This window comes from Cervus canadensis, chromosome 13 (assembly GCF_019320065.1).
Source record: "Cervus canadensis isolate Bull #8, Minnesota chromosome 13, ASM1932006v1, whole genome shotgun sequence".
NCBI classification, from domain to species: Eukaryota; Metazoa; Chordata; class Mammalia; order Artiodactyla; family Cervidae; genus Cervus; species Cervus canadensis.
In genome coordinates this window covers 7,630,347-7,645,040 of record NC_057398.1, presented here as the reverse complement: position 1 = coordinate 7,645,040, position 14,694 = coordinate 7,630,347, and the positions used below count along the sequence as shown (strand labels likewise).

At 40.8% G+C, this 14,694-nt stretch overlaps 1 protein-coding gene and 1 non-coding gene across 11 annotated transcripts in view; one reads left to right on the top strand and one right to left on the bottom strand.

Moving 5' to 3' along the window:
• HHAT (hedgehog acyltransferase) overlaps window positions 1–14,694 on the bottom strand; it is a 353,352-nt gene that overhangs the window by 299,352 nt on the left and 39,306 nt on the right. The window lies entirely within an intron of this gene.
• Window positions 10,584–10,700, top strand: LOC122452679. Its single transcript, XR_006272827.1, has one exon. It is a non-coding gene; the product is annotated as a U5 spliceosomal RNA (small nuclear RNA).

The following is a 14,694-nucleotide window of genomic DNA, read 5'->3' as shown; positions in this document are numbered from 1 at the left end:
AATTTTTAAAATTTATTTTACTGAAGTAGAATTGATTTACAATGTTGAATTAATTTCTGCTGTATAGCAAAGTGACTTAGTTATACATATATATACACACACATTCTTTTCCATTATGGTTTATTACAGGACATTGAACATAATTCCCTTCACTATGCAGCAGGACCCTGTTGGTTGCGCATTCTGTATGTAACAGTTTGCATCTGCTGATCCCAAGCTCCCAATCCATACCTCCCTCTCACGCCTCCAGCAATCACAAGTCTGCTCTTCATGTCTGTGAGTCTGCTCCTGTCTCGTAGATAAATTGTGTCATGTTTTAGATTCCGCATATCATATGCTTTTTTGTCTTCTCTCTCTGACGTTCTTCACTTAGTAGGTTAATCTCCAGGTCCATCTGACTCTGCGACCCCATGGACTATACAGTCCATGAAATGCTCCAGCCCAGAAGACTGGAGTGGGCAGCCTTTCCCTTCTCCAGGGGCTCTTCCCAACCCCAGGGATCGAACCCAGGTCTCCCGCATTGCAGCTGTATTCTTTACCAGCTGAGCCATGAGAGAAGCCCCCAGGTCCACACGTGTTGCTGCAAACGGCATTTATATAATTAGCGTTTAGAGTGATCATAAAAGCTAAAGCTTCAAAGTCTAAAGTTAACAAATGTTAAGGCCTTCAAAATTTAGCTCGTCCGTCCAAATCCATCCTGCTCATTGCTATCAAAATAATCACACTGAAACAAGGGCTAGCAAACTTTAATAAAGGGCTAGATGGTAAATATTTTCAGCTTTGTGGGCTATTCCAGGGATCTGTAACCTCCAGGTTGAGGACTGGTACCTTTTGTCAGATTAGATTGGATTTTACTACATTACAATTGGTTTACAATGGTTTATAATTGGCTTACAATTGGTTTACAATGTTGAATTAATTCCTGCTGTATAGCAAAGTGACTCAGTTATACACATATACACATTCTTTTTCACATTCTTTTCCTTTACGGTTTATCACAGGATATTGAACATAGTTCCCTGCGCTACACAGCAGGACCTGTGCTATACAGGGGCGTTAGATCAGAAATAGGGTGCACGATAGATGTGTGAGCTTGAATCATCCCGAAACTATCCCCTACTTCCCAGTCCACGGAAAAACTGTCTTCCACAAACCAAGTCCCTAGAGTCAAAAAGGTTAGGTACTGCTCGCAGTCTCCACGGCAACTACTCAACTGTGATGGGGCAGTCCAAAGCAGCCACGTGGAAGGCACACACAACGGGAAGAGCTGCGCTTCAGCAAGACTGTCCCCACAAGAACAGGTGAAGGGCCAGAGATGGTCCAAAGGACTGCCATTTCTCCTAGGTCCACCACTTATCTGTTAGTGAGAGGAGGCCATCTGGATTGCACTTCTTGTTAATTTACAATCAGCTCTGAACTCTACAGCTGAAGCAGAGCAAAGCCATGGGCGCCCCAGCCGCAACACGCCCATGAGCCCGGGTTATCCAGGGAAGACACATCTTCTCCCTCCCGGTACTCTGCTGGACACACTTTGAAGGCAGGGACTCTTCTGTGCACATTTAGGCTTGTTCCCCCATCCAATCTCCTCTTCAGGGTGCTTTAAGACCACCCGTGATCAAGTCACTCCCCCACTTAATACTCTTCAGGTTTTCCCCTTAGCATTCCAGAGAAATATTCTCAGTAGGACACATGCAGCTCTTCCTGGCCCTGCCCACCCCTTCATCGTCCTATGCAACCTTTCTCCCCAGTTCCTCAACAAAGCCTCACTGATTACCCAAATATGCTGTGTTCATGGCTGAAACTTCCCACCCTTTGCTCCCTTTAACTTGGAAAAACTTGCCCTCAAACATCACAATAATGATGACCTGTCTGTCCTTCAGGCCTCAGGTCAAGCAAGCTCTCTCCCAGGAAAAGCTTTCCTAATCCATTCACTTATAGTATGGACTCCTTGGCCTTCGTCTATGCTTCCGCGATGCACAATGGTTACTCATATCATGGCAACTTACCACACTGTACGTGAATTGGAGGCTACTGAGCTGCCCCTCCAAACTGTGGCACCCCCTTATAACAGGGACTACATGCATATTCAGCGCTGTATCCTCCAAGAAGGGCTTCCCTGGTGGCTCAGATAGTGAAGAATCTACCTGCAGTGCAAGAGACCTGGGTTCAGTCCCTGGGTTGGGAAGATCCCCTGGAGGAGGGCATGGCAACCCACTCCAGCATTCTTGTCCGGAAAATTCCATGGACAGAGGAACCTGGTGGGCTACAGTCCATGGGGTCACAAAGAGTCAGACACACCTGAGCAATTAAGCAACAGCACATCCTCCAACACGTGCTGACGCTCAATAAAGCTTGTTGCATAAACTGAACGATATATGAAGAGTCATAGCATTTTTAAGAATCTAGTGTAAGTACAGTCCTCAATGGCACCTGTCCTTAAAGGCCTTTATAATCTCAGGTAGAGAACAGAAACTCATGGAATATTTCTCGTGAATGATGTGCTTTGCAGATGACCTTCACCAACTCGAGGCCCACTCTCTGGTTACATCAATTACTCGCTCTACAGAGATGGACAAAATAGAGTATGGTCATAACAGAGAACCTATTTTGTGGTTTAATTATAAGATTTAAATAAATTAAAATGTGGACAACACTTGGCATAAGGCCTAATACTTCTTAAGTACTTTGTATGTTTGTTAAGTAAATAGTGAAAGTGAAAGTGAAGTCGCTCAGTTGTGTCCGACTCTTTGCGACCCCATGGACTGTAGTCTACCAGGTTCCTCCGTCCATGGGATTTTCCAAGCAAGAGTACTGGAGGGGGTTGCCATTTCCTTCTCCAGGAGATCTCCCCAACAGCATTGTAGGCAGACGCTTTACCATCTGAGCCACCAGGGAAGTCTATAAACAAACAAAAAACAAAACAAACTGTATTTTACTCTGATAGCCCCAGAAACAAAAATCTAATAGTTTTCAGCTGCATGTCCTGAAACAGAGATAACTCATGGGTGAAATCTGAGAGAGTGGACTTGCTCAAGATTCCCTCAAACCGAGTCAAAGGAATGGAAAGAAGAAATGTTCTAGAAACTGGACTGAAAAGAGTGAATCCATGGTTAACAAAAGGAGAACATCTGAATTCAGAAAAGGGCAACATCTAAAAGGCCATGCAAAAGTGACCATCTTAACCTTCTCCTCAAAATAAAATATCCGCTCCATGTGGGAGATACTCACACATGCCTCAATCAACACTCCTCAACCCCTCCTAGCATGCCCTCCTATACATTAGAGGTTTGAAGGCAAAAAGCTCCACTTCCCAAAATTCCCTGTAGCTAGCAAGTCTCCTTAGAACTTAGTTTCTGATGAGGAAATGCATACATGAAGACTTGAAGGTGAAAGAATGAACATAAAAATGCACGGGCTTTGAGGATTCTGAAAGAACGGTGGCAGAGGCCCTTGCTTTCCTGCGGGCGTCATGGTGGAGACGCCAGGGTCCAGTCAGTCCAGAGGGGCTGTATTTCCCCAAAGTGGCAGCTTTTGCTAATGCACCAGGGCACTCAGTTCTCAAGCCAGGAGCTGGGCTGAAGCCACAGTTTTACAGGGTGGCTCTGCCAATTGCTCCAGGAAGCTTCCTTAGCGCCCATCCCCTACAGTCTTTTTGACTATTCTGAAATGTCTTTAAATCCCTGCAATAAAGTCCTTTCTGCTTAAGCTGACTGGAGTGGATTCTGTTGTCTGCAACGAACACTGATCAACATACTTTGGAAAGGATTTGTTTTCTGACTGCAATCCAGCTCTAGTTTTGTAATAGAAGCACTATGAAAATTATTCACTGTGAAGAACACTAGTCTGAAATAAGTCTATTTGGTGGAGAGAAATGAAATGGAGGAAAAAAACAGCAGGTAGATAAGTCCAAGGAGTGTTCTAGAACTGGATAATGAAGGCAGTGTTTCATATTTACAAGTGCATTTATTTCTGTATTTCAAAATCCAAATAGGAAACTATCTACCTTACCCACTAGTCTATATTTTTCATTACCATAACTATTTCCTCCTCAAATATGGAAAACAAGGAGAGCTGAATATATTTATTATTTTCCATAGCCTCATATCCAACATTCTACCAAAAAAAAGAAAAAACACAACAGAAATACTGATCACTGTTGCGTATGTATTTCCTAAACAGCATTATGTGCATATTATTTACTTTGAGACCATTCCCAACTCCCAAATACACTGAGCAAGGTTATCTATAAATAGAGAAAACCTTTATAAGATAGTTGAATCCAGAAACATTCCCCTGCACGTTCAAAGGCAACAAGCTCACCTTAATGGCCTATAAATCTCCAAAGGGAAAAGGAAAAACAAGAGGACTAATCTGTAGGCATTCTGCACAGAAGCAGTACTGTTCTCTGTGTGAACTCAGGCTAATGATTCATCTAGCAATTATTGGAAGAGTTTTCTTTATCTTCCAAAGGATGATTTGCTATTTCTAAAACAATTTGAACTGAATCATTTTACTGCCCACAATTTCCAGAGACAACACTCTTTCCCCAACCACCATTTCCTGAAAGATAAAATGTTTCCACTAACAAAACTTTTTTCCTCCTACAAACAAGTCTCTGCTTAAATGTCTTTACCATCTGCCTAGGAGATACAGATGCTCACAAGGGTGAGGATGCTATCAACAGAACCAACACAAACTGTACTGTTTACTATCTACCATCCAGTCTTTTAACTGGCCCTCAGGATCTAAGCCTGGCACATGGGGCCAGGGTGTAATGGGGGAGGGAGATCTTCTGCACAAGAAGGGAAGTAAAAACCTCTCGAGATGACTTCATTCGTTAAGGGGTCCTAATTAATGCGGATGTATTCTTTGAAATCTCTTCAACCTAGCTGCCAACCCAAACTCAGTAACATCCTCTGGCTACACCTCTATTTCCCTACTTTCTAGAATTTGCTCCAGATTGTTCAAGACATGTGCACATATGTCCTGAAACATCTATAGATTCTCTCTCCCCACTTTATCTAGTCCATATTTCTCCCTTTCTTCCTAAAGCTAACAAAGAACCAATTTCTTTTAAAGAAACATCAAATTCTAGTATGAAACCAAAGACACAAAACCTATATAATATTCCCCATGTCTCTCAAACTGGAAAAACACTAACCATATTTTCTATAAGGCATGTGGAGAAATAGTTGTAAATAAGTAATAAAGCTGATAAATAAGTTAGGGATCAAGACCAAAAAAAAAGGAATAGAATAGAATCACTAGACAACAAATTATGTAAGCTCATAAGATTTCCCAGCTACAAACTATGCTAATCAATCATGCATCTCATTAGTGTCACTTCTCCAGAATAACAAAAAGACAAAGTCACAGTAATGTGGAGGAAAAAATGGTCCCAGCTCTTAAGTGGCGCAGTGGTGAAGAATCCGCCTGCCAATGCAGGAGACACAGGTTCGATCCCTGAGTTGGGAAGATCCCAGGAGGAGGGCATGACAATCCACTCCAGTGTTCTTTTGCCTGGAGAATCCCATGGGCAGAGGAGCCTGGTGGGCTATAGTCCACGAGTCGTAAAGCGTTGGACACAACTGAGCACTCACGTACGCAGTCCTTTGGGAGCCGTGGCCCCTAAAATGCCCCCCGTGCTCAAAGAATTTGCTTTCTTTTTAGGGAGTCTTCATACAGTCAAGAAAGCTCATTAATATGTAACATCTCTGTGGTGGGCAAATACCAACAAACTGGAACTCCAGACAGAATCCCAAAATGTTGAAGGGCCCTGGGGCAGGTCAGTGAAGAAAGATAAGACCAATAAAAGAGAGAAAAGGAAAAACTGACATTATTGCCATCATCTGTCCAGCAGGGAGGATGGGAGCCTCTCATAATCTCACTTACCATCTCTCTCTTTGAATTTTACATACTGCATAAAAAACCAGGAAAATGAACACAGAGAAGGTAGAAGGAGTCTCCCACGTATCTTTTCACTCTGTCCCCTTTGTCCACTAGGTGGCTGCCCAAAGAGTCAGATACGACTGAGCGACTGAACTGAATTACAAATATTAATCAAAAGAAAGCAGTAGGGACTACATTCATATCAGATGAAGTAGATTTCAATGAAAGAAAATCACCAGAGTCAAAAAGGATCATTAGGTAATGATAAGAGTCAATCCATCAAGAAGGCACAACAACCCTAAACATGTATGCACCAAATAACAAAGCTATAAAATATATGAAGCAAAAACTGACAGAACAGATAGAAACAGAGAAATCCACAACTATAGTTGGAGATTTTGACATTTCTCTCACAGCAACTGATAAAACTGCCAGGTAGATCACTAAGATTAACCATTAATCTTCCAGATTAATAAGGACAAAAGGACACTTGCTGCTACCAACCAACAGGATCTAATCGACATTTACAGGACATGCCATTCAACAACATCAGAATACACATTCTATTCAAGCTCCCATGGAGCATTCAACCACGACAGATGGTATCCTGGGCCAAAAAACAAAGGCCAACAAATTTAAAAGAATCTCAACATACAGAGTATACTCTCTGACAGCAATGGAATCAAGCTAGAAATCCACATCAAAAAGATAATAGGAAAATCTCCAAATGCTTTTTAAATAACACAAGTCAAAGAGGAAGTCTTGAGGGAAATAAAAAATAATTAGAACTGAATAAAATGAAAAAGAAAGTATCAAAATATTAGCTAAAGTAGTGTTTGTAAACAGTTATATTAGAGTAAAAATATCAAAACTCTAAGAAACTAGAAAAATAAGGAACAAAACAGAAACACAGCAAGCAAGAAGAAGGAAATAAAGAGCAGAAATCATTGAAATCCAAGACAGAAAAAACTCATGAAACAAAAACCTGGTTCTCTGTAAAAGTCAGTAAGTTCACAAACTTCTAAAAAACAAACAAAAAATAAAAAAGAAGATGACCCAAATTACCAAAATCAGGAATAAAAAGGATACCACTACAAACTCCACAGATCTAATGAGGATAAGAAGGCATACTAAGAAAAACTATATATACATAAATTTGACAACCTAGAGAATAAATGGCCTAATTCCTCAAAAAGCACAAACTACCAAAACTCACCCAATAAAAATACATCATATTAACCAAACAAATTGAATTCATAGTTTTAAAATCCACAAAAAGAAAACTCCAGTACGATGTGGTTTCACTAAAGAAATCTACCTGATATCTAAAGGTGCTCTCTTTAAAAGGGGAAATATTCCCCAACTCCTTTTATGAGCATAACAATAAACACATGAAGTCTGAAAGTAAAAATTCAAGATCATATATAATCAGTCAAACTCAGACATTGAACACATGAACACAGACAAAAGAAAATTGTCAGGAATTGCCTGGTGGTCCAGTGGCTAAGACTCCAAGCTCCCAGTGCAGGGGCCAGGTTTGATCCCTGGTCAGGGAACTATGCGGCAAATAAGAGCTTGCATGCTACCACTAAAGATGCTGCATACCTCAACTAAAAACCCCGCATGCCACAACAAAAATCAAAGCTCTTTATATATGTAGTCCAGCCACATATACTAAAAAACTATGCACCAGGACCAGTGAAAGTCACTCACTCATGTCTGACTCTTTGCAACCCCATGGACTGTGAATAGCCTTTCCCTTCTCCACGGGATTTTCCCAACCCAGGGATTGAACTCAGGTCTCCCGCATTGCGGGATTCTTTAGCAGTCAAACCACAAGGGAAACCCAAGAATACTGCAGTCGGTAGCCTATCCCATCTCCAGGGGATCTTCCCGACCCAGGAATCAAACTGGGGTTTCCTGCACTGCAGGCAGATTCTTTACCAACTGAGCTATTAGGAAAGACCACAGCAAAACCAAGTAGAGTTTAATCCCAGGGATACAAGGTTGGTTCAGTATTCAAAAATCAATCAAAGTAATCCAACATATTCTTAATTAAAGAAAAAAATCACATGATCATATCAACTGACGCAGAGAAAACATCAGACAAAATTCAACACCAATTCATAAAAATTCTCAGAAAACTAGGAATAGAGGGAAACTTCCTCAACTTGACAGATGAACATCTACCAAAAAACCTTTAGAGACATCATACTTAATGGGGAAAGACTGAATGATTAAGATTGGGGGGAAAAAAAAAGACATACACTCTCATAACTAGTATTTCAACACTGTCCAGGAAGTCCTAGCCAGCACAATAAGAAAATAAAGAGTTACATAAATTGAAAAGGAAGACATGAAAATGTCCTGATTTGTAGATGTTATCATTGTTTATTTAGAAAAACTCAACAAGTCTGCCAAAAAGAAATTAAAAAAAAAAAATAAGGACTAAATGAGTCCAGGAAAGTTAAGGACCAGTTACAATCTTACAGAATATAAGGTTATGATCTTATAGAATATAAGATCAACATGTTAATAACATCTTATGAAAAACCCCAAATGCACTTTTTCACCAACTCAATAAAAGCCAATTGTACATCTCTATACTAGCAATGAACATGTGGAAATTGAAATTTAAAATGTAAACCATTTATAAAAACTAAAAAACAGAAATACCTGGGTATAAATCTAACCCGCCAAAAATTCATAGAATTTACATGGTTAAAAACTGCAAAATACTAATGAAGGAAATACAAAAAAGATGTAAATAAATCTACAAACATACTGTGTCCATGGATTGGAAAATTCAATACAAGGAAGACACCAGTTTTCCAAATAGATCTATAAGTTTAACAGAATTCTACCAAAATCCAAGCAAGATGTTTTGTAGATATAGAAAAGCTTATTCTAAAGCATATTTGGAAAGACAAAAAGGAACAAAATGAGCTAAAAAAACCTTTGAGAAAAAAGAATAAAGTTAAAGTATATTATTTGATTTTAAGACTTAAGAGTAATTAAGAAAATGTGCTGTTAGTGTAAAGACAGATACACAGATCAATGGAACAGAAAGAGAACCCAGAAATACAGCCATACAAGTTTGGCCAATTGATTTATGACACAGGTGCAAAATAACTCAATAGAGGAATTTGTCTTTTCAACAAAAGGTGCAGTAGCAACTGGACAGAAGTCTCTACCTAAATTAATACAATAATTAATCCAAGAGGGATCACAGATTTAAAGGATTTAAAGATTTAGATTTAAAGGTAAAACACAAAACTAGGAAACTTTGAGGAAAAAAGAGAAAATCTTTGGGTCATACAGCTAGGCCAAGAACACTCAGACATGCCACCAAAAGCACAGTCTGTAAGAGAAAAAAAAGATAAATTGGACATCTGTGAAAGACCCTACTAAGAGTATAAAAAATCAAAGTAATGACTGGGAAATTATATTTGCAAGCCATTCATCTGACAAAGGACTAGTATTTAGACTATATAGAGAACTCTGAACTCAACAGTAAGAATAAAGCAAACAAATACAAGTTAAAATTGGCAAAAGATATGCATAGAATTTCACCAAAGAGGATACAGGGATGACAAATAACACATGAAAATATGTTCAACCTCTTTTAACCATTAGGGAAACGCAAATTAAAACCATGACGACATACCACTACATAACTATCAGGATAGCTGAAATTTAAATTGTTAATAATGCCAGGTACTGGCAAGTATGCAGAGAAACTAAGTATCTCATACATTTTTTTGGTGGGAATGTAAAATGGTAGAGCCATTTTGGAAAAAAGTTTGTACATTTTTTTTACAAAATCAAACATAAATTTATCATACAATCCAGCAATCAAATACCTGGGTATTTATCCCTGAGAAAATAAAACTTAAGTCCACAGAAAGACCTGTACACAAATATTCACATCAGGCTTGTAACAGTCAAAAACTGGAAACAACCAAAATGTCCTGCAAGGATCAAATGGTTAAACAAACTGCAGTCCACCCCTTTTCTGCAAAGAAAAAGAACAAACTCTTGACACACACAAGAAGTATGAATCTCAAGGACATTAAACTGGGGGGGCGGCAAGAAGAGAGCCAGTCTCAAAAGGTTACATACTGTATGATTCTCTTTATAGAACATTCTGAAAAGACAACATCATGGGATGGAAAATAAAACAGTGGCTTCCATGGGTTAAGGATGGGGAGAACAGGATGGGTATGACTAGAAAGAGGCAGCAAGGGAGTTCTTCCTGGTTCTGTATTTTAACTGTGCTGGTGGTTAGCGGAAAAAAAGGAAAATAAGCACATTCAAAGTCACAATACACAATTTAGAAAAACTGCAGTTTCCGGGCTTGAACCACGAGGAGGTTGAGGGCCCGGCCACGGGGACCTCTGCTTCGCCCCCTAGTGGCGGCTCCAGGTGCAGCTATGAAGACTAAGGTGTTGCAGAATCTCAAAGTTGATGACTCAGACTTCTCATTTGCATACCCATCGTACCCTGCAGACAGTACAATCTTTTCAGGCTTAAAATAATATTTTTTTAAGCTCAACATTTCAAACTGTGAGAAGTTTGCTTACACAATTCCTTGTTTAAACTTTAGGCAGGAAGTAACCCTTGGGATACTGAACCACCATCAGTGAAGTAGGAGTTGCAGTTATTGGGAGGCCCAAGCTTAGCAAGCCAACAGCATACTCTGGTTTCTCTTCAGATCGTATAAATCTTTCGCCTTTTACTAAAGATTTCCGTGGAGAGAAACAATCTTGAGTTGTTAAACTAATTTTTTGAGGCTTTGCTTCAGCAAGGCTGACCTTTGATGGTATAAAAAAAGACAATTCTTTGTAGAAATGGCACTGTGATTTTGGTTTTGCCAGCATTGTATTTTAATCAATGTAAGGGGCTCAGATGGTAAAGTGTCTATGTACAATACAGAAAAATCCATGTTTTCGGGCCAGGGAAATTTCCCCCATAGAAGAAATGGCACCCCCCCAGGCCAGAAAATCCCCTGGAGGACAGCTGAGCAACTATATAGCTAAGCATTTACTTGTAAGTATGAACCCTACAAAGTGTTCATTGGGTTTTTTTGTCTGTCAGAAATGAAATTAAGTCGCTCAGTTGTGTCTGACTCTTCGCAACCCCACAGTCCAGGCTCCTCAGTCCGTAGGATTTTCCAGGCAAGAGTACTGGAGTGGGGTGCCATTTCCTTCTGCAGAGGATCTTCCCCACGCAGGGATCGAACTCGGGTCTCCCGCTGTGTAGGCAGACACTTTACAGCCTAGGCCACCAGAGAAGTCCTGTAAAAACATCTGTAAAACTAAAAGTATCATAGGTTTAAATCACATGAGTTCTACCAGTTAGAGTCTGGACTTGCCAGTTATTGGTGACTCCTATCAGACACACCAGAACAACTTGAAAGTAATTCTCTTCTCTACCGTATAAAAGTCAGGAGTGCAAGCACAGGGGGATATGGAGAGGTTCACACGGAAACTTGTATTACCGTATGTAAAATGGACAGCCAGTGGGTATTGGCTGTATTACTCAGGGAACTCCTACCCAGGGGGTGTTAAGAGGGAGGGGACATATGTATACCTGTGGCTGACTTCATGTTGATGTTTGGCAGAAACCAATACAATTCTATAAAGTGATTATCTTTCGATTAAAAATTAATTTACAAAATGGCGGGGGCGGGGGGCTATAATGTCAGTGGCCAAAGACAAAGGAAAAAAAAGCCTAAGATTCCAGGCGAGAGAACCTCAGATGAAACAAACAGCCCTCCTGGCCAGCCTAATTTACACAGGGTAGGCTCCAGGGAAGGAGACTAAACATATAAAAGGAGGAGCCAAGATTGAGCTTCTCCTTTTTGAGGCTGGCCTGCCCTCACACCTCAAAGGTATACTACGTTTTTTCGAATAAAACGAAGCTGTAACCAAGCTGTAACACTGGTCCGACGTTTCAGATTTTTGCTGCAGCGAGACATAAGGGAGGAAATCACATACTCCCCGCAACAGGGGTTTCAAGAGGGAGAGGATATATGTATACCTATGACTGATTCATGTTGATGTTTGTCAGAAACCAACATAATTCTATAAAGCAATTATCTTTCAATTAAAAATAAAATTAATTGTAAAAAATAACTCAAAAAAAGAAAAAAATATATATACACACACTCTTAGTGATTGCCCTGAGGGCCCCTTCAAAGGCCCTGTATGAATCTACAAGTTGGAGAATTTCGGGGCACCTGACATCAAACAGATTGTTTCCCTGTCCATCCTGTTACAGGGAAGAATAAGATCTGACTTCATGTGTCTACTTTAACCTTTGCTTCCTGTTGCTTTCTTTTATTGAAAGCATCCTGTCAGCACAAGATGGTGTGCCTGGGCCTTGGCGAACCTTGTCCCTCTGCCTGAATGTTAAACCAAAGTGCCTTTCTTTTATTCAGGGCAACACCCTGACCCTCTCTACACCTGTGAATGGCTGCAAGAAATAAGAAACACATCCCTTCCCCCAGGATGGCCATTCCAGGAGAGATTTACAGGATTAATGGCCTTTGTACTTTACTTCTTCACCTCCTCCCCCTCCATGTTCTACAAAAGAATCACATCTGATAAGATGGTCACTTTGAGACCTTAGGCTGTCTTCTTAGTCTGCCAGCTTTCCCAATAAAGTTGTATTCCTTGCCTCAACGCCTCATTTGATTTATTGGCCTCTTGTGTAGAAAGCAAAACCAGCTTCATTTCAGTTCAGTTGCTCAGTCGTGTCCGACTCTTTTCGATCCCACAGACTGCAGCATGCTAGGCTTCCCTGTCCATCACCCAGAGTTTACTCAAACTCATGCCCATTGAGCCAGTGATGCTGTCCAACCATCTCATCCTCTGTCAAGCTTAGACTCGGTAAAAATATCCGTGGAAGTAACACTCCATGCGTGGTAGTGGCTCCTAAAGGATAAGGAGCCCCTAAAATGACCTCATTGGGCCCAGGAGATAGACAGGCATAACTGGTTTCCACCGCTTGCCTAACAAATGTCTACACATGTGACTGAATTTAGCTGGAAAACTGCCTTCATGAAACCCAGGAGCAAAATTATGATGGAATAAGCCTCACTTATCTTGAGTTTTTCAGCAGCCACCGTGGTCCTCAGAGTGGCTTCAGTCAGTTGCACTCACAGAGATGCCACCCTTCACATCTCCCACGGGCCCATGATCTCACTGCTATCCTCAGGCTGCTTCTAGTTTCTTTTTTAACAGACTTATCATCTGTCATGTCATGATTTTAAAAGGTAGTAACCTTCTTAAGAATGGTAACAGGCACCACTTTTAGGGGATGTACTGGGAGAAGGAAGTGTTTCCGGTTCTCCCCACTCCCCCACATCTCTCCCCAAATTTCACCTTCAAGCGTCGCTGAACTCTGCTCCTCCTACCCTCAGAATCCCAGCTGTTGGAGCACTTACATAGGATGTGTTGTGTAAACAACACATATTCAGGACTGATCTCCTTTAGGATGGACTGGTTGGATCTCCTTGCATTCCAAGGCACTCTCAAGAGTCTTCTCCAACACCACAGTTCAAAAGCATCAGTTTTTCAGTGCTCAGCTTTCTTTATAGTCCAACTCTCACATCCATACATGACTACTGGAAAAACCACAACCTTGACTAGACGGACCCTTGTCAGCAAAGTAATGTCTCTACTTTTTAATATGCTATCTAGGTTGCTCATAGCTTTTCTTCCAAGGAGCAAGCGCCTTTTAATTTCAGGCTGCATTTTGGAACCCAAGAAAATGAAGTCTGTCACTGTTTCCATTGTTTCCCCCTATTTGCCATGAAATGATATGACAGGATGACATGAGCTTTGTTTTTTCCCATACTGAATTTTAAGCCAGCTTTTTCACTCCTCTTTCACTTTCATCAAGAGGCTCTTTAGTTCCTCTTTGCTTTCTGCCAAAGGGTGATGTCATCTGCATATCTGCAAGGTTATTGATGTTTCTCCCAGCAATCTTGATTCCAGCTTGTGCTTCATCCAGCCCGGCATTTCATATGATTTACTCTGCATATAAGTTAAATAAGGAGGGTGACAACATACAACCTTGACGCTCCTTTCTCAATTTGTAACCAGTCTGTTGTTCCATGTCTGGTTCTAACTGTTGCTTCTTGACCAGTATACAGATTTCTCAGGAGGCATTTGGCATCGTCTTTTAGGATTTGAAAAACAACACCCAGTTCTTAAAGTTAACAGTGCCCAAATGCAGAACCCACATTCCACAAGGACTGAGCTAGCATCTGAATGATCCCAGTCAGAAATTCAGTTCCATACATGGCCACAATCCAAACGATTTGAATACTGGTGTCTAAAGCTGCACGTGAGAGTTTACGAGCTCGCCCTCCTCCTAACACTCCCGTGCTTCTCTGTCCCTCCATCAGACGAGCAGGGTGTCTGCTCCAGCCCACAGAGTAGAACTGCCAAAGCTCCAATGAATCCTTCCTACAGGATACTTGTTGGAGAACCTCAAGACAAAGAACAGGTTCAGTGGCAGATTTTGTACCTGCCACTAAATAAGTAAGTGTTTGCACACGTGGCAGAATTCATATCTGGACTCTTTCCTTCCAATATATCACTTGGTAGTGACATTGTAGGAGCAGAAGAGATTTTAGTTCACCCACCTCCAATTACCAGGACCTACAATGAGTCAAAGCAAAGAACGTGACAGACTCGGGTCGAGACACACGTGATTCTTCTGTTCAAGGTTCAAGTCAGATCCACCTCCTTCAGGAAACCCTCCCTGGGGGTGGGTTGATGATGATGCCAAATT